Source organism: Pleurodeles waltl, chromosome 7 (genome assembly GCF_031143425.1).
Source record: "Pleurodeles waltl isolate 20211129_DDA chromosome 7, aPleWal1.hap1.20221129, whole genome shotgun sequence".
Lineage (NCBI taxonomy): Eukaryota > Metazoa > Chordata > Amphibia > Caudata > Salamandridae > Pleurodeles > Pleurodeles waltl.
Window position 1 is genome coordinate 1,391,495,753 of NC_090446.1, and position 21,172 is coordinate 1,391,516,924.

Below are 21,172 nucleotides of genomic sequence, written 5' to 3' on the forward strand. Positions count from 1 at the left end.
TTAGATTTGTTCTCAGAAAAGAACCACCTGAGGTTCAAGATGGCCCCACCCAAAAAAAGAGTCTTGTGAACTAAGCCCAAAGCAGAATGCCATTTGCGCATTATTTATTTATCTCTCCTTCTCCTCTCAGGTCTCCCTTCCCCTGAGGAACATCTGCTGGTTCCAGGTGTAATTCTCCTGAGTTAAGAGTCGGTTTTGAGTGGAGTAGGTGGACTATCATCACCCTTGAGAGACCTCTGGAAATTCAGGTGAGGGCCAGCACAACACTATCTGGTCTTTATTATTCTGGTCTGTCTGGTGGGCCTCTTCCTTTTGCTGCTCCTCCTCCTCTTGGTCCTCCAACATGCTTGTCTCCCTTGTCCTGGGCTTCCCAGTGTACGTGTCCTTGTGTTGGCTCTCCTCCTCTGTTGCCTTTGCTAAACCTGGTCCTTTCAGTCCAGCTCTTCCTGTTCATTTAGGTTCTGGCCCCCCTATTCTATCTTCCTAGTTTATTTAGTTTTCCAGCTCCTCCAGGTCCTTTTGGTGCTCATCCACCTCCTTATGGTGTTCCAGGTCGTGGTGTTCCTCCTGCTCCACTTCCTCCTTTTCTTTCAGGTCTTGGTCATCAAGGTCTTCCTAGTAGTCCTGATTTCCCTGAACTCGTAGTGATCTAGTCCTCCTCTTCAGTTACTTGTTGTCCTGGTCTTTCATGTGAACTTCCTTTTTCTGCTCCTCATACCTTTGGTTCTCCTCCTCCTGCTCCTATAGGCCCTGTCCCTCCTAAACCTCTTAGCCTTGGTCTTTGAAAGCCCCAAGGTTGACCTGTCTGCCTGAAATTCATGGTGGTCCTGCTCGTCCTGGCCCGCTCACTGGGTTTCTCTCCTTATCCTGGTCCCACGCCTGCTGGTCTTCCTACCTTCCGCTTAGGCCAACCTCCACCTCACAAACATACCTCCTCTCATTCGATGTTAGCCTGGTGCAAACCCTAAGGAGGGTCAGACGTGGACCTCTTCATGTACCTCTCACGGCTGTGTACACTGAGAATGTGCCTCTTAGAGGCATGAGTTTGTTCTCGAGTTGACTGGGAGGCCTGGAATGCAGCACAGACATTTTGCCAGTAAACTCTGCTGTAAAAACGCATTTTACCTTCAGAAATGCCAATAAGGTGGAATGTGGACAATGCAGTAAATAGGCCTTGAACCAGCCTTGGGCTGATGCAAAGCAGTGTTAGCTCCGTTGTGGTATGGGTCGGCCTACTGTTCCTCATGCCTGTCATACAGTGTCTTTGGCAGATTAAAATTTGGGGGGCGGACATAAAAGTGGGCACAAGAGGGACTGGTCTCCCTCTCAGCGTCTGCTTAATTCCCTATGCCGGTGCTCAGCTGCGGTAGAGTTAAGGTACTGCCTCATTGCACCACTGATGGATTTCCACTCCGCATGACTTCTGTCAGCTAAGTCCCTCAAGCCGAACCTCAGCCATAACTGCCGTCCCACAACACGCTAGTTGTTCCTCAGATCCTGTGTCTGCATTAATACTCTTGGTGTCTCTCACCTAGCCCTCATAGTCTCTCAGACAAGCCCAGAGTCCTTTGCTAACCCTCTCATCTTGCCAGTCTGTCATTCTACCCACATTTCACCAGGTCCCACAGCGCTCATTGACCGATGTATGCTCTAAGAGGCCCCTTCAGGTTTTCCCCCAGAGGTTGCTTGCTTTGCCTGCGGCCTTCCTGCTTCCTCCCAGTCTGTCCAGCCTCCTTAGAGTCTGTCTGTTTTTCCCTTATCCTGCCTGCTTTCCTCCCAGAGTGCCTGCTTTTCCTAAGTTTGCTTCTCCTCCTCAGTCTGCCCACTTCCCCTTAGCCTCTCAATTTTCAGTCTGCCCGTTATCCCCCTAAATCTGCCTCCTTTCACCCAAGTCTACCCGTTCTCCCCCACATTTTCTTGTGTTACCCTCACCCTGCCTGTTTTAACCCGGATGCCTACTTTGCCTTCAATGTACCTGCTTTCCCCAGATCTGGCTGCTTCCACCAAGTATGTACCTTCTCCCACTTCTGATTTAACTCAGTTTCTGCTTGCCTGTTTTCCCCCAGACTGCCTCATTTCCCCTCAGTCTGCCCAGCCTTCCCCATGTCTGCCCATTTCTCTGCTGCTTTTCCCATGTACAAATTCTCCAGTTGAGTCCACCCACTTTGCTCCCAGCGACCCCTCTTCCCCCAGTCTACCTGTGCTCCTTTGCGTTTGCTCACTTTTCCCTTCGCGCCCTAGGTCTTTGAGATAGTGGGGCTTAGACTCATCTTGTGCCTAGTAACAGCTCACATCTGGACAACGCCAACCTCCATCTGAGAAGGGTCTGATTGAGCAATGAAGAGGTCTCCAGTTGTCAGCTGGAGACCTCTTCATTGATCAACCAGAATGCTTACATTAAAGGTTCTGGGTCACTGTGATACATTGCAGCGCACTATAGGACACCTAAAGTTAAAAAGTACATCTCCATTTAAGGTTCTTTGAGCGATGTCAGATGTGATTTCTGTCAGCAGCATGCATAAGAATATTGTACTGGAAATACAGCATGCCAATGTCACTCTTTTTTTATTTTGGTTTTTGAGACGTTGCATGTGATTCGTGAGAGCTAGAAAGTCAGTCGTGTCATGGAGAAGCACTAGTGGTCCTGTTGTAGAAGCGGGGGTTCTCTCTTTGGAGTACCTGTTTGCCCCTTAGAAGTGCAGGTACTCTCCCATTAAATGTATTGCACCAGGCCTCAGAAGAGCAGATACTCTCCCTTTCAAATTAAAGAAGTGCAGGTACTCAGTAACTGACCCTGTCAGGGATGGCTCCTCTGCAATGACGGAGGAGCGTCACCCCCCTGGCCAAGAGCCAGGAGATGAAGAATAAAACAATAGTTGACTTTTGTTTTATTTTTCATCTGCTTGCTCAGCCAGCAGTACAGGGAGTGGTGACCCTAGGTCATGGGAAGTGGGAGGGGGAATGAGGAGAAAGTGCACTAAGTGCGCATGTGTGTTTGGCCAGCTGTCTCAGGCCAGACAAACACGCATGCCCACTTAGGTTTCTCCAGCCCGGCTGTGTACACAGCCACGCTGGAGAAACTGCACAGACTCCAGGGTTCTGTCTGAGCGGCAATCTGAGGCACTCAGACCAATCCTGGTGCTGCTTTCATGCTGGCTTTAGCATGAAAGCAGTGTCAGAATTGCTGGGGAGCCTGTGCTTTGGAATATTGAATTTCAAGGTGAAAGAATGTGTACCATCTCATTGTTCATCTGTTTAACAAGCAGATAACAGTGATTTGTTTTAATTTATTGTTATATGTTTTTTAGTCTATTTTATTGGAAAAGTAACGGGGAAAAAGAACGGGTTGCTCTCAGCATAGACCACATTGACTATAATTTGATCTTTTAAAGTTTGTTTTTCATAACATCTCAATATATGTTCAATGCTCAACCTCCATTGCTGTTTTTGGCAGAACCTGGTGATCCTCTGTTGAGGGTGGACCTCATCTAAGCATATGTGGATGAACTGGAGGAAGATGGTTGCAATCCTCATAGACAAATTAGATTTGCTGAAGCATTGTTTGCGGGTAGTGGTGTTAAAAGAAATAAAAAATATAATCACTGTTAAGAATATGGGGGCATTTTATTTTTTCAGGTTGCCACAACGCAGTTGCATTAAAGATATGACAAGCAGGAAACACTGTCTATGAACACTACACATTTTACTATTTGGGCTCGAAGGAAGGAGAGAAGTGTAATCACTATGTTGCTGAATTAAAAGCTACGACAAGGACATGTGACTTAGAACACGTAGGCCCTCATTATAACATTGGCAGTATATACCGCCTACCGCCGTGGCGACGGCCGCCAAAAGACCGTCGCTGCGGCTACCAGCCGTCAGCTGTATTATGACCACAGCCGGATTTCCGCCAGAAGGATGGCGGAAATCCAGCTGTGGCCATGCCGGCGGATGGCGGTAAGGTGGCGCTGCTGCCAGCAGCAGCGCCACGCCAGTAGACTGCTGCAGACCATATCATGACACGATACGGCCTGGCGGTGTTCTGCTGGCAGCAGTGTCCCGTCCCGTCTCCTGCCGGAGGACCCCCTCACAAAAGGTAAGTCAGGTGCTCCGACAGGGGAGGGGGGTGTTGTGTGTGTGTGTATGTCTGTGAGTGCGTGAATGTGGATGTGTGTTGCGTGTAGTATGTGTGTGAATGTATGGATGTGTGAGTGTGTGTATGATGTGTAGTGTGAATGCGTGTGTACTTATATTTTTGTAAGTGTTTGTGGATGTTTGTGGTTGAATGTGTGTGCGTGTGTGAATGGAGGTGCATGAATGAAGGGGAGGTCTGGAGAGGGAGGCAGGGTGGGGGAACCAGAGGAGGGGGGAGGGCGGGAAGACCCCTATCAGTGACAGGGAAAGGATTCCCTGTCACTGATAGTGCCTACCGCCATGGTTTTTGTGGCGGTACAGTTGCCACGAAAACCATGGCGGTAGGCGGGGTCATAATCCTGCAGGTGGGCTAGTGACGGCCGCCGGGCTGGAGACTTCAGTTCGACTGAAGTTTCCAGCCCGGCGGTCGTTACCGCTGTGGCGGACGGTGTGGTACATTGGCAGTTTTGCTTGAGCCAAACCGAAAATGTCTTAACATGGAGAAAAGTGCCACCAGCCTGTTGGCAGTACTTTCCTCCATATTAACGCTGTCCGCCAGGGTCATAATGACTCCCATAGTGTATGATCAGGTTATGCGGGATCAGATTTTGATGAAGGAAATGGCCAATGAAGATGCAGAATACTCTTGGACAGGTTCAGAAAATACTTTGCGGGAAGCTATTTGTGTTGCTAGCAGAATTGTGGTTTTGGAAAGATATGTGCAGAGGTTGCACAAAGGCTTGGGTGGTAACATAAATCCAGTTTTAAAAAAAGTGAGAGTGGGGGAAGAAAAAGAATGAAAGAATGATAGCCAAGAAAGGAAGAGAAAGCCCCTTATAGGAGTAGGAGCACCAGTTATTTGACATTCTCCAAATGTTGTCTTACCGCCACCATAATATCTAACCAGTGCAAGTTGGTTTGCAAAATACCACACTTGTCACAAAAAAACTGGATGCACATTGTGATCAGTATTTTCTAATCAGTGCTTAGTACATCTGGCCATTGGTGGTTATGAAGTCTCCGCTTTTCTGACAGGAGTGTCAGTATCTTAAACATTCCCACTGGTGCAATGGTGTGTGCAGTACATGATCAATCTAACAGAACAGGTTAGAGAGGAGAAAAGATCAGCCTGGAGTGTTTTATGTGCAGCTATAAGAAACACAGTGAGTTACAATTCATTTAATACAAGACCACTTTATGCATGCATGATCATCACTGATTTATATCTCTTTGGCACACTGGATTTTAAGTGGAAAGAATGTGGACCATCTCATTGTTCACCTGTTTATCATGCAGACAGCAGTGATTTATTTTAGTTTATTGTGTTATTTTTTAGTCTGTTTTGCTGAAAAAGAAATGGAGGACAAAGAATGGGTTGCTCTCAGCATAGTTGGCAGTGACTATAATTTTTTTGTTTTTTTAAGTTTTATTCATAACATCTCAACTTGTTGAATGTTCAGCCTCCTTTGCAAGAGAAAGGGGCATTTTAGTAGAGTAGGGTTAGAGAGAAAATTGTGTGACAAACGTGGAGCCAGGAGAAAAGGAGAATGATGGTGTGATCTTATGTTGGGGTTATTAGTACTGCTACAAGGAAAAAGTCTTCTTAGATGTAATGCTACAATGGATGAGATACAAGGTGAATGTAATAGTTGATACATGTGCCTAATGCACTGTTATGAGAAAATCGGTGTTCGACCAATTGTAGCCTGGGACTAAGTAGCTACCCACAGACATTAAACCAGGAAGTTACAGTCATAAAGTGGAGTTATGGTTTGTTTAGTGTTAACAGTGTTTTAAAGGTAAGAGCTAACTGGGTGTCACAGGTGAATGCATTTTAGGATGGCTACATCAGGAAGAAACAGTCATGAGACTAGATAGTATGACATACTCTCCCTTGTATGCTGTGAGTAGTGATACTGCTGCAAGGGAAGGCGAGCAGATGTCAGCCGACAGGGGTTGTAGGAACACTGAGAATCAATTTTGTGAAGTGTTCCGGACTAACTTAGGTAAATTCATGGGGTTTAAACATATATTAATTCCTAAAGAAGTGTCATGTCCTGTGAGGCAACAAGTGAGAAATATTCAATTTTCCATTATGTCTAAATTGATGGGAATTCTGGGTGATTTGTGCTTCAGGAATGTTATTGAACCCATAGAAAGTTCATGTTGGTAAGGCCCTCTAATAATTTAATTAAAGAACATGAGTGATTTGAGACTTTGCATCGATCTGAGATATCTAAATGAAGTGATCTGAGTGGTCAGTTTCAGTTTACTGAATCCACAGGAATTTTTGACATTATTTTCTGGAGCCAGTGCATTCTGTACAGTCGATCTCCAAAGCGCTTATCACCAAACTGAGGTGGAAGATGATTCTAGACACTTAATAGTTTTTATCACACCAAAAGGGTCTTTCCAATTTGAGGCAATGTCTTTGGTCTATCGAGTACAGTATTTGTCTGGAATATTTCTGTCAGGACCCCTGGATGCAATATGGAGAGCTAAAGTATTCCAAGGTGACATTTTGGTGTTTTATAGAGACACAAGCAAGCATGATAGGACTTTGAAGGATGTATTTAAGGCATTACAGGCAACAGGTGTGACTGCCAGGAAGAGCAAATGCAGATTTGGCCAAAAGTAGTTGGAGTACCTGGATCATGAAATATCCTAGTATGCGATCCAGCCCAAGGAATACCATGTTGTGGCAATCATCAAAGTACCCAAACATATGTGTAAAGAACAGTTGTTGTTTCTTGGATTGACAGAGTTAAACCTGTGCATACATTAATGTAAACAAATGTGACATTCTTGTTGGTTCTGAGCAGGATAAGTGATTTGTGAAAATTGAGAATGAGATTGTGAGGGCATTATGTTTGAAACATTTGTGCCAGTTGTGGAACATATTGTGGCTGTGGATGCTCCTGGTTATGGTCCTTGGCGTGTGTTTATCCAAAAGATTCAGAAGTGTGGTTTGTGGATCATACATTACATGCAATGCAACGGGAAGTGAAGAATTATGAATTATTCTGTCATTGAATGAAAATTATTGTTCTGTGCATTATTTTAGAATGCATCTTAGGGGGACCAGGTATTTCCTTCCACAGACCATGAATTGCTGGTGAGAATTTTATTTTATTTCCAGAGGGGTGTGGGGTGGGGGATGGTGATTCTTGTCACCAAGGGTAGCTTCTAACTTAAATTCGGATTTGATGACCAAGGTGTATAGGAAGAAACATGGTTAAAGCAGGTAAAGAGGGATGAAGATTTGAATGAATGATGTGAAAATTTGTTAGGGAAAAAGGTGGCCAGAGGTAGGGTACCTGCATGGTGTTTGTCAGGCATATGGCAAGGTGATAGGGGAGTTGATGATGGGAGATGATGATATAATGAAGGTAGATAAGATTGTATCTTCTGTCAGGTTGCATCCAATAATTATCAGATTATGCTATAAGAGGTATGCTGGCATATCTGGGACTAAAAGGAAGAAGTATATTTGGTGTCCAGAGATGGATGTACAATGTACCTAGGAGCAATAAGTCTGACAAGACTTGGAATGTGCCATGGAGGCTATTGGAGCCTCTGCATGGACCATAGTAGAAGCTGACCATAGATATTATCAATCAGTTTACGGTCCTATCTAAGAAGCAGGCTTTTCCCATAGTTGTTTACTTTGGCCTAGAGGTAGGGTAAGGTGTTAGTTAACTAGTGTAGTTATGGTAGGTTTCCTAGAGCACATATCATGCTGGGAAGGTATTCTGAAAGTTCATTTTGGATAAGGGAGTGTATGTTTGCATCAAACAAGATGCAGGATTTTCTAACAAGTCAAACATTCAAGGGTGACATCCACTCCTAAACTAAATGGTTCCATTGAGTGATTAAGGAATCATTACAGCTAATGTTGATGTCAGGTCTGTGTTGGTGAAAATCTTTGTAGGCTACATTACTGTTACACAGACTTACAAGAAATGCTATTAGAAGTAACTCTCTGTTCGAAATTCACTAATAAATTGTTATCTTGGAGGTTAAGTCATAGACATACAACTAAAGTGAATGTAGGAAAGGATGTGGATTTGAGCAAGAAAGTCAGCAAGTGCCAGGAGAGGATGGCACACTATTTGAATACAAGTTTAGGATCTGTTTGTGGGAGGTGGCAGAAGACTGATATGGGCTAGATGGTTAGAATTTAAAAACAGATGCTATGAGGGAAATGGGTTGACATGCTGGTTAGATCCTCAGAAGGTAGTGAGAGTGTCTGCTGTGGAAGTTGAGGATGGGAGGATTTGGGATATGAAAGGAGTGTTGGTATGCCTTGATCAGTTTTGTAGAAGTAGGTGTGAAACAGTAGTAAGTTGGTCTGAGATGGATGAGGATGAAAAATAATTCTGAAATGTGAGAATGCATGAGGATGTAGCAATGTATGAACCAACAGCACAGGGACCAGTGGGAGCACCCAACTCTGTGAGGCATTCAACAAGAGAACATAATGTCCCAGGAAGATCTAAAGATTTTATCCTCTGGTGCATGGTATGTGTTTGTGATTAGTGGAATTTGCAACGGTGTGTGCATGAATGGAATTAGAATGTGTGATGGTTTGGTGGAATGAGAAAGTTGAAAGGGATGGTTGGTGGCAGATGGCAAACCACAGCAAAGAAGTCCGAGTCCTTCAACTAAATCTTGTTGACTGTACCTCCTTGTGGCGTCCACTTGCTGAGCCCAATCTTAAGACATGCCAAAACACTGCAGAAGTCGCTTGATTTGGAGCCCTAGAAAGCATACAATTCAACTAACAGGTTTGAACTTATTTTGTCACAGCTGAACCATGAATCTCACATTCTACCAGAATTGTGCTCACACATCACAGGATGCACTGTTGTTCCATCTACAATGCATTCAGACCCCCTATCTCCATTCCACACATGCATAATTTAGCACCAACTCAATGTTATGAACTTGTCTATACACCCCACATTTCAATTCTTCGGGGTACTGCTCTTGCCCCCCCATCTGGATGTCACTGAAATTCAAGACAAAAAGATGTCCGATAATATCTAAATACATTATTCTTTTAAATAAGATAACAGCCAATCTTTGCAAATAGAGGCATTTCTGACCTAGTTAAAACATTCTGTGAAAATATTGGCTGGAGTCACTTTACACCCAAATATGGTGCTTCATATGTTAGTGGGTAAGGATAATTTAGTTGATTATGGTATCACTTAGGTTGGGTTGTAAATGTCTATACCACACATACAAATAAACATATTTTAGGAGTTTAGTTGAATTGAAATGCTCCTGACAAATACAATTTACCTCCAATGCTAATCCTACAAAAGTTTTAGAAGGGCATCTCAGACACCCTATGTATTTTGGCATCATTTAGTATTTTACACTAAATGTGGCCACAAACAAGGCATCATCAATTTCTGACTGTGTCTGGCTTGAGCACAGAATTGAGATGTTTGGAGGAATACGAGAGAGAAACCATTTGAAGTTTGGCTAGAGACAGCTTTTGCTTTCTGTTGGCAAGACCTATTGTTTCCAATCTATACACAAATACTTAGAATGTACTTTCTGTCAGCCCTGTCTAGCTCAGGTGTGTGCTTTTGATTTGATAGCTTTCTTTGCTATTCTTGTGATGTTCCCGCCCAAGGCCTTTTTGTTTGTTTTGTAAATCTTTTTATTGCATAAAACTCATGCTCAGTGTACAGAAACTGCAGTGGCCGTAATACCTGCACATCATACTTATGCAAAAAACAAACATGAACTCAGACACAGGAATTATATTCAGAGAGCACAGAGCATGGACATGATACAAGAACTGCTGACAATAATAAATGGAGTCACAAGATGTTGCACAACTTTCCCACACCTCCCTTGCCCCTCCTGTCTCCCATTCATTCATCCGGGTAGGCTTGCCAGTTGCCCCAAATGTTGTCCTATTTCTTGGGGCAACCCCTACTCTGGTAAACCACTTATTCTGCCCTTTGACACCAGTCCATGTCAGATGTCCAGTCCTCTACAGGGAGTGCAGAATTATTAGGCAAGTTGTATTTTTGAGGATTAATTTTATTATTGAACAACAACCATGTTCTCAATGAACCCAAAAAACTCATTAATATCAAAGCTGAATATTTTTGGAAGTAGTTTTTAGTTTGTTTTTAGTTTTAGCTATGTTAGGGGGATATCTGTGTGTGCAGGTGACTATTACTGTGCATAATTATTAGGCAACTTAACAAAAAAAAAAAATATACCCATTTCAATTATTTATTATTACCAGTGAAACCAATATAACATCTCAACATTCACAAATATACATTTCTGACATTCAAAAACAAAACAAAAACAAATCAGTGACCAATATAGCCACCTTTCTTTGCAAGGACACTCAAAAGCCTGCCATCCATGGATTCTGTCAGTGTTTTGATCTGTTCACCATCAACATTGCGTGCAGCAGCAACCACAGCCTCCCAGACACTGTTCAGAGAGGTGTACTGTTTTCCCTCCTTGTAAATCTCACATTTGATGATGGACCACAGGTTCTCAATGGGGTTCAGATCAGGTGAACAAGGAGGCCATGTCATTAGATTTCCTTCTTTTATACCCTTTCTTGCCAGCCACGCTGTGGAGTACTTGGACGCGTGTGATGGAGCATTGTCCTGCATGAAAATCATGTTTTTCTTGAAGGATGCAGACTTCTTCCTGTACCACTGCTTGAAGAAGGTGTCTTCCAGGAACTGGCAGTAGGACTGGGAGTTGAGCTTGACTCCATCCTCAACCCGAAAAGGCCCCACAAGCTCATCTTTGATGATACCAGCCCAAACCAGTACTCCACCTCCACCTTGCTGGCGTCTGAGTCGGACTGGAGCTCTCTGCCCTTTACCAATCCAGCCACAGGCCCATCCATCTGGCCCATCAAGACTCACTCTCATTTCATCAGTCCATAAAACCTTAGAAAAATCAGTCTTGAGATATTTCTTGGCCCAGTCTTGACGTTTCAGCTTGTGTGTCTTGTTCAGTGGTGGTCGTCTTTCAGCCTTTCTTACCTTGGCCATGTCTCTGAGTATTGCACACCTTGTGCTTTTGGGCACTCCAGTGATGTTGCAGCTCTGAAATATGGCCAAACTGGTGACAAGTGGCATTGTGGCAGCTGCACGGTTGACTTTTCTCAGTTCATGGGCAGTTATTTTGCGCCTTGGTTTTTCCACACGCTTCTTGCGACCCTGTTGACTATTTTGAATGAAACGCTTGATTGTTCGATGATCACGCTTCAGAAGCTTGGCAATTTTAAGAGTGCTGCATCCCTCTGCAAGGTATCTCACTATTTTTGACTTTTCTGAGCCTGTCAAGTCCTTCTTTTGACCCATTTTGCCAAAGGAAAGGAAGTTGCCTAATAATTATGCACACCTGATATAGGGTGTTGATGTCATTAGACCACACCCCTTCTCATTACAGAGATGCACATCACCTAATATGCTTAATTGGTAGTAGGCTTTCGAGCCTATACAGCTTGGAGTAAGACAACATGCATAAAGAGGATGATGTGGTCAAAATACTCATTTGCCTAATAATTCTGCACTCCCTGTATGTGGGGAAGGGCCGCTGCACCCCACGCACGTGCTATATTCTATTTGGCCAGTATGGGTGCCACTGTCAACCAGATCTTTTGGTATTTAGTCTAAGTCTCCTCTTCCATTAGATTTAATAGGAGCAGTTTACCATCCAGTGGGAACATCAGCCCCAGCACTTTTGTCAAGATGTGTACCACACCCACCCGGTAGAGCTGTATGGATGGGCACGACTACAAAATGTGAATGAATGTGCCATCCTGGCCACAGTCCCACAGACAGAGCGTTGAATCTCCCGTCCATCCTGTGCAGAAGTACCCTGGAATAGTATGCTCTGTGTAGTACCTGTAATTGGATCAGTCTGAAGTTGGCCCATATTTCCATCCCTCTTTCGGGCTTTGGATAACTTCGAACCAATCATCGTCTTCTATTGTTCCTATGTCTCTCTCCCAGGCATGATGTAAGGCTGTCAAAGAGTCCGGGGCATTGTTCATTTTTTTCCGATACGTCTGGGAGACTGCCTTACTCTCTAATGGGGCCAGCAGGAGGCGGTCCTACAGTAGCACTGCATTTAGTAGTTGTTTCCCTATTGGGACATGTTGCTGGAGGGCATGTCCTAATTGCAAATATCTATATCGTTCATTTTAAGCTAGCTTGTATTTGAGGTGCAAGACCTCAAAGGCCACCATTGCCTGCCCTCTCCATATGTCGCCCTGCTGTTCTATCCCAATCAGGACCCATTTCGAGAAACCAGTCACTGTTCCATCGTGGGTTCCTACCCAACACCTTCCCTTCCCTTCCCAGCCCACGTAGTTAATTGCTTCCCACCACACTTGTATCACTACCTGACTGTGCGCCAGCATGGTGCGCTCGCGTGAACTTCGATACAGCGCTGCCTCTGCTCCCCATGGCCTCCCTGTCGACTCAATAAGCCAGATCTGTTTGATCTGCAAACACCTAGTCATTAAGTGCCACTAGTTGTGCCGCCCAGTAGTACTTATGAATGTCAGGGATAGCCAATCCCCCGTCGAAGACACCTCTTTGCAGTTTATGGAGCGCAATGCAGGAACCAAGAGGGAATATGTGACAGAACAACTGGGTCCTAAACAACAATAGCCTAAACCACTACTGCTAAACAACTAAAAAGGCTCTACAATGAAGCAATGAACAACTACTGTCTAAACAACGATTTTGCCTGAATAACGATTGCCTGAACAACAAATTTTAAGGTAAGTTTTTCTTTTTTTTCAATGGTTTATTAGTTGTATATATATAAATTCTAAACAACATATATATATATATATATATATATATATATACATATATATATATATATATATATATTCACCAAAAAGGACCCGAATAACCGAGGCTCAAAAGGGTGGCGGTCCGACCATGGCTTCGAGAAACACCATAAAAATACACAACAAATTCTTGTAATAACAAGAAAGGTCAGGACACTTCCAGTGTGATTAAAGCTTTTTACTCTTCACAGATTATTCCTCCCAACGCGTTTCAGCCGTAGCCTTGGATGTAATAATTGAAATACAAAATGACAGAGTTGAAACACATCTTTTCAGGAAACTTACGGCAGGCATTAGCCTATTACATGCCATGAGTGGACACCCTAGCAATTTAAAATGGAGTAAACAATATGGTGAACTCCTGAGAGCCAGGAGAAATTGCAGTACTGATAAAGGCTATAAAAGTGAAAAACAGATCATGATACAGAGATTCAAAGACAGAGGATATTCAAACTGGGTATTGAGGGAAGCGAGCAAAAAGGCGGACAGCATATCGAGGGACAAAATCCTGTTCCCGAATGAGGAAGCATCCAGAAAGAATAATAATTTAAAAACCAGATTGATCTTAACATATAATAACAATGCAAGCGAAGTTAGAAGAAGTGTATCCAAATATTGGGACATTGTCAAGAATGACAATATTGTGGGTCCCATGCTGCAAGAAAGACCTAGCATCACGTTTCGTAAGGCTAGATCATTACGTGATATCTTGGTACACAGTGATTAGACAATTGGACACCAATTTTGGACTGCAAGGTTTCTATCCATGTGGAAAGTGGAAAGCCTGCAGGTCAAGTCAGATTAAGAAAGAATACAGAACCTTTAATACACATACATGGCCCATCAAACAATTCATAACATGTAGCACACAGTATGTGATTTATGTGCTAGAATGGCCGTGCTCCCTGAGGTATGTAAGGAGTACAACATGTACAGTAACAAAACGGGTCCTTGAGCACATGCGTGCCATTGTAAATGGAGATCAAAAGTACCCAGTAGCAAGACATTTTGAAGAATTTCATTTCAAAGATCATCCCAAACTAGTTTTCTACGGTGTGGAACAGATCGCCAATAACCCGAGAGGAGGTAATCGTGTTGCACATCTTCGTAGAAGAAAATTAGAATACAGCATAGATTTGCAAACACTTTTGTCAAATTGACTCAATCTTGATGAAGGACTGTGTGCATTTTTACATTAGTAGATTAATAACATTTGGTTATCTGCTTTGAATCAATTTTGAAGGAGATAGTATAATATGTAGTTAACAATGTATGTTAGCTAGGAGTCTGATGCATCCTATTGCGAAGCAATATTTATTTTATTTTATATATTTAGCCTTCTATCAGGGTGTGGTTTGGTATGGGATTATGGCACATGGGTGAAGTTGATCAATGTCGGACATTTTAAGATAAATTTAAAGTATGAGGGCAGTCGATTAGATGTAAGAAGGTGAATATGTTGATGTTCTATGAAGGGGCGGACATTGGATAATTATAGTAAGTGCAATATGTATAGTAATTATGACAATATATGATTTAGGCACATGTTTGTGAATTGACGCAAATGACTGTTATGATATTCATTGAATGGATTCTTGAGTTATGACCAGTAATGTTTGTGAACATGCAGTATGGTCCATATAATAATAATAATACTGAATCCATTAAGCATGTCAATATGTCTATATTAGAAATGAATATTACAAAATGAGAACTGGTGTGCACAAAATGAACTTGCTAACCATGACGCTCTAATTTGTGTAATATACGCGAGTGAGACATATGTCAAGATAGCACCTATGAAAGAGTGAGGTTGTGATTGATTTTTAGTCCGTCATTGCTGTTTATGTGCCAGGTGTGTATATTTCACGAAGAGGTGCCCGCAAAGTGATTGTGTGAGCAAGGCCGTTGGTACGGCCGAAACGCATCACAAAGGAAAATAAAATCTTTTCTGGATTACCGTATCCATGCCTGAGTGGGTGTTTTATACTCTCTTGGACTTTATATATATATAAACAACTAATAAACCATAAAAAAAGAAAAACTTAAAATTAGTTTTTCAGGCAATAGTTATTCAGGCAAAATCTTTATTTAGACAGTAGTTGTTCAGTACTTCGTTGTAGAGACTTTTTAGTTGTTTAGCAGTAGTGGTTCAGGCAAGTAGTGGTTTAGCCCTCGTTGTTCAGGATGTTTTCCCCTCCATCCTATAGTAACAGGCTAATCTCATTGTCGATCCTTTTGCCCAAGAGCATTTTGATCTCAATGTTCTGATAGGATGAGTTGTGTCATTCCATTGCTGACTTCAGGGTTTTATTTTGCGTTTAGCACTTCATAGGAATGCATGTGTTCTATTGCTCTCTTCCATTCTTTTGTGTCTGTGTAGTCCATGTGCTCCCTTTTCACTGCCCTCCCTTTCCTTTCCTCTGTGATTCTCCTTTACATTTTTTCTTAATGGGAGCAGGGTAGCTGCAGTGTGGTGCTGGACCACTCTCTTCCTTAATTAGCGCCTGCTTGCAGTTTGTATCCCTCTCATAGAAATTGAAATTTACTGTTCCAACAGGTCTGTATGACTTGTTATGATGGTAAATTAAAAATGACAATTATGTGTTACAATGCCCGCATTGGCGGCCATGCTGGAATGAATTTTCTTTAATAGAAAAATTTATTGTGAAATTGCCGGCCTGTTTGTGTCATGACAAATATAATCAGCAAGACAGTAGCATTGACAAAAGCAATAGCTCGGTCTTACGTAATGGAGACCTGTTGGTTTTGCCATTGATTGTTTAGATTGTTTTTGTGATCTGTTTTAGCCGTCGCTTACACCCTGTGGCAAACTGAAGTGCAGAAAACGAGTGAAAGCAATTTGCACTTAAGCTGTTGTAGGTAGCAGTGTACTGCACCACATGTAAAGAAAATGACTTTGTTGGTATTACACTTTTGTACCCACACCCTAATGAGGCCCTAAGTGTCAGTGAGTGAGTGCAGCCTATCAGACTACTCCTTTAAAGCAGTGCTTTAGGGGCTGAGGGTCAATCAGTGCCTAATTTGTTAACAATTAATTGCCATGGCCCACCATATTACTCATTGGTCCACTGCAGCTGGCATAACCCACATCACTTTTTAACTGCAATTTAAATTAAGTTAATGTTTTATCATTTTTTCAAAAGCTATATTGAATAGCTTCATGCTTCACTAATGGAGGTTGCTTAAAAATGCACACTCAGCGCCACCATGTAGTGGTATCTCATAAATATGTGTTGGTATTTACAGATCAGTGCTGGTGCTGAGCACCGGAAAACACTGGCACAAATTATGCACTGGGGTCAATGGACACTTAAGAAACATTTGCCAAATGTTTTGAAGGCTTAAGATTTCCTTTAAATACCTTAGCATTTCAAAAAGCACACCAGAATTCTCCCTGCGTACTAGCCAGGAATTATGTTTTAAAAAATTAAATTTATGTGACTAAGGGCCTGATATAGATGTTGGCGGTAAAGGTCCCGCTGTTTACTTTTTCAACTGTAAATCTGCCTGCCGTATTTAGATGTTGGCGGTCCCATAGACGAAAGACCGCATTTGAACCGCTGTCTCCACCAAGAAACCGACCGCATCGATGGCGGGAAAGGGAAGAGGGGATGCCGTCGGGAGCGCAGCCAGATTTCCTGCCATGCAGATTTAGATGTGCCTTACTATTATGGAAAAAAGGGATGGTCAGACCACAACTCATTTGTTGGTGGATTGAGGGTGAAAAGAGGTATAAACGCACCTTTTTACCACTCCTCTTTTCCCCCAATCTTGAACTGGACATGACTGGACAACACCTCCCTCGCTGCTGCCACCGACCCGTGGATAAAACACGACACCCCCCCCATCGATGGACAAGGTAGGGACGCCATATTGCTCTGTACGTTGGGTGGGCAATGCAGGGGAGGTGGGGACCAGTGGAAAAATATACGCCACAGTAAAAAAAAATTAGTCACTGTGACATGCATATGTCGGGGCGCAAGTGGTTCATACACGTGTGGGGACAAAAGGGTACACAACAAATATCACACACATACACAACCGTCATTATGGTGCCAGTATTCACTTGCAAATGAATACTAGCACCACAGTGACGGTACATTCACCCCAGTCAACTGTTATGTGTGCACATCGGCAGGGGACCTGTCATGTTGTGCTGCGAGTTGTGTGTGTGAGTCAGTATGTGTACATGTGTATGAGATGTGATTGGCAGGATGAGGTGCAGGTGTGTGTCAGTGTGTTTGTGTAGCTGAGTGCGTAGCTATGTTGTTTGTTGAAGGTGTGTGGGTGGAGTGTCAATGGTATGTTTATGTTGTGTCATGGATGTGTGTCAAAGTGTGTTTTCGCATGTACGGGTTGTGTTTTGTCAGACTGGCAATGGGTAAATGTTTGTATATTCTGTGTTCTGTAGTGTTTAGTACAGAGGTGCACCTATGGTGAAAGGATAGTGTTTTTGTGTCACTTACCTCTCTTCCATAGCTGCTGCCATTGTATGAAGTTCATTGAGTTCTGCTACCATCTCCCGCCATCAGCGAACCACCACCAATACATTGCATGCATGTAGGAGGCTGGACTGGCTTGTAGTGAGTACCAAGGGGTACTTACACCTTGCACCAGGCCCAGGTATCCCTTATTAGTGTAGAGGGGTGTCTAGCAGCTTAGGCTGATAGAAAAGGTAGCTTAGCAGAGCAGCTTAGGCTGAACTAGGAGACGAGTGAAGCTCCTACAGTACCACTAGTGTCATATGCACAATATCATAAGAAAACACAATACACAGATATACTAAAAATAAAGGTACTTTATTTTTATGACAATATGCCAAAGTATCTCAGTGAGTACCATCAGTATGAGGATAGCAAATATACACAAGATATATGTACACAATACCAAAATATGCAGTAATGGCAATAGAAAACAGTGCAAACAATGTATAGTCACAATAGAATGCAATGGGGGCACATAGGGGGAACACAAACCATATACTCTAGAAGTGGAATGCGAACCACGAATGGACCCCAAACCTATGTGACCTCATAGAGGGTCGCTGGGACTGTAAGGAAACAGTGAGGGTTAGAAAAATAGCCCACCCCAAGACACTGAAAAGTGGGTGCCAAGTGCACCTAAGTTCCCCAAAGAGCACAGAAGTCGTGATAGGGGAATTCTGCAGGAAAGACCAACACCAGCAATGCAACAACGATGGATTTCCAGACGAGGGTACCTGTGGAACAAGGGGACCAAGTCCAAAAGTCACGCTCAAGTCAGGAGTGGGCAGATGCCCAGGAAATGCCAGCTGTGGATGCAAGGAAGCTGCCACCGGATGGTAGAAGCTGAAGATTCTGCACGAACGACAAGGGCTAGAAACTTCCCCTTTGGAGGATGGATGTCCCACATCGTGAAGAGTCGTGCAGAAGTGTTTTCCCGCAGAAAGACCGCAAACAAGCCTTGCTAGCTGCAAGGGTCGCGGTTAGGGTTTTTGGATGCTGCTGTGGCCCAGGAGGGACCAAGATGTCGCCAATTGCATGAGGAGACAGAGGGGGCGCCCAGCAAGAGAAGGAGCCCACTCAGAAGCAAGCAGCACCTGCAGAAGTGCCGGAACAGGCACTACGAAGTGGAGTGAATCGGTGCTCACCCGAAGTTGCACAAGAGAGTCCCACGCCGCCGGAGGACAACTCAGGAGGTCGTGCAATGCAGGTTAGAGTGCCGGGGACCCAGGCTTGGCTGTGCACGAAGGAAATCCTCGGTGAGTGCACAGGAGCCGGAGTAGCTGCAAAACACGCGGTTCTCAGCAATGCAGTCTGGCGTGGGGAGGCAAGGACTTACCTCCACCAAACTTGGACTGAAGAGTCACTGGACTGTGGGAGTCACTTGGACAGAGTTGCTGAGTTCAAGGGACCTCGCTCGTCGTGCTGAGAGGAGACCCAGAGGACCGGTGATGCAGTTCTTTGGTGCCTGCGGTAGCAGGGGGAAGATTCCGTCGACCCACTGGAGATTTCTTCGGAGCTTCTAGTGCAGAGAGGAGGCAGACTACCCCCACAGCATGCAGCACCAGGAAAACAGTCGAGAAGGCGGCAGGATCAGCGTTACAGTTTCGCAGTAGTCGTCTTTGCTACTTTGTTGCAGTTTTGCAGGCTTCCAGCGCGGTCAGCAGTCGATTCCTTGGCAGAAGGTGAAGAGAGAGATGCAGAGGAACTCTGATGAGCTCTTGCATTCGTTATCTAAAGAATTCCCCAAAGCAGAGACCCTAAATAGCCAGAAAAGGAGGTTTGGCTACCTAGGTGAGAGGATAGGCTAGCAACACAGGTAAGAGCCTATCAGAAGGAGTCTCTGACGTCACCTGCTGGCCCTGGCCACTCAGAGCAGTCCAGTGTGCCAGCAGCACCTCTGTTTCCAAGATGGCAGAGGTCTGGAGCACACTGGAGGAGCTCTGGGCACCTCCCAGGGGAGGTGCAGGTCAGGGGAGTGGTCACTCCCCTTTCCTTTGTCCAGTTTTGTGCCAGAGCAGGGCTGGGGGATCCCTGAACCGGTGTAGACTGGCTTATGCAGAAATGGGCACCATCTGTGCCCATGAAAGCATTTCCAGAGGCTACTCCTCCCCTGCCTTAACACCTTTTTCCAAAGGGAGAGGGTGTAACACCCTCTCTCTGAGGAAGTCCTTTGTTCTGCCTTCCTGGGCCAAGCCTGGCTGGACCCCAGGTGGGCAGAAACCTGTCTGAGGGGTTGGCAGCAGCAGCAGCTGCAGTGAAACCCCTGAAAAGGCAGTTTGGCAGTACCCGGGTCTGTGCTAGAGACCCGGGGAATCATGGGATTGTCTCCCCAATACCAGGATGGCATTGGGGGGGCAATTCCATGATCTTAGACATGTTACATGGCCATGTTCGGAGTTACCATTGTGAAGCTACACATAGGTAGTGACCTATGTGTAGTGCACGCGTGTAATGGTGTCCCCGCACTCACAAAGTCCGGGGAATTTGTCCTGAACAATGTGGGGGCACCTTGGCTAGTGCCAGGGTGCCCACACACTAAGTAACTTAGCACCCAACCTTTACCAGGTAAAGGTTAGACATATAGGTGACTTATAAGTTACTTAAGTGCAGTGGTAAATGGCTGTGAAATAACGTGGACGTTATTTCACTCAGGCTGCAGTGGCAGGCCTGTGTAAGAATTGTCAGAGCTCCCTATGGGTGGCAAAAGAAATGCTGCAGCCCATAGTGATCTCCTGGAACCCCAATACCCTGGGTACCTCAGTACCATATTCTAGGGAATTATAAGGGTCTTCCAGTATGCCAATGTGAATTGGTGAAATTGGTCACTAGCCTGTTAGTGACAATTTGTACAGAGAGAGCATAACCACTGAGGTTCTGGTTAGCAGAGCCTCAGTGAGACAGTTAGGCACCACACAGGGAACACATACCTATAGGTCACAAACTTATGAGCACTGGGGTCCTGGCTAGCAGGGTCCCAGTGACACATAACAAACATACTGAAAACATAGGGTTTTCACTATGAGCACTGGGCCCTGGCTGGCAGGATCCCAGTGAGACAGTGAAAACACCCTGACATACACTCACAAACAGGCCAAAAGTGGGGGTAACAAGGCTAGAAAGAGGCTACTTTTTCACAATGCAAGACTATAACATCTTAATGCAGTGGGCGCAATAACACTGCCTTGACTGTCTTCTCAGCCCTTCCACCAACGCGGCTTGGCGGTAACACCACCAACATCTAAATCATGCCCTAAAATATTAATCTGACAAACTAGACACATAGACACATATTTAAAAAAAAACTTTGAAACAATGTTGGTAGGAAAAGGAGCCCTCAAACAAAATACAGTTTGGCGTATCTTGATGAATAAGACTGTTGGGTGTGAGCCTTAGATTTTCTGGCAATCACTGAGGTGTACCCAACTATAAAACATATTGTGAGCATGGGTAGAACTCTCTAATGGATACTGAGATGGGGTATCCGCTCTTTCCCTTTCCTGAAGGCTCACAAAATCCACAGGAATTCCCTGTGCATGTGCACTAGAACTAAAGGAAATGACCATGGATTCTCCAAGTCCTGGGAGAATACAGCTTCTATTACATGTCCCCCCAACTCACAATCAACCCAAACAGCTGGTGGTTCTGGGTATTCCCCTGATGATAC

At 44.2% G+C, this 21,172-nt stretch overlaps 1 protein-coding gene across 1 annotated transcript in view; it reads left to right on the plus strand.

Moving 5' to 3' along the window:
* Window positions 1-229: 229 nt before the first annotated feature.
* The window catches only part of NOSIP (nitric oxide synthase interacting protein), a 106,428-nt gene continuing 85,485 nt past the window's right edge, over window positions 230-21,172 (plus strand). The window contains exon 1 of the mRNA XM_069200977.1: window positions 230-248. The gene's annotated coding sequence lies outside the window, so the exon portion shown is untranslated. The remainder of the gene's footprint in view (window positions 249-21,172) is intronic.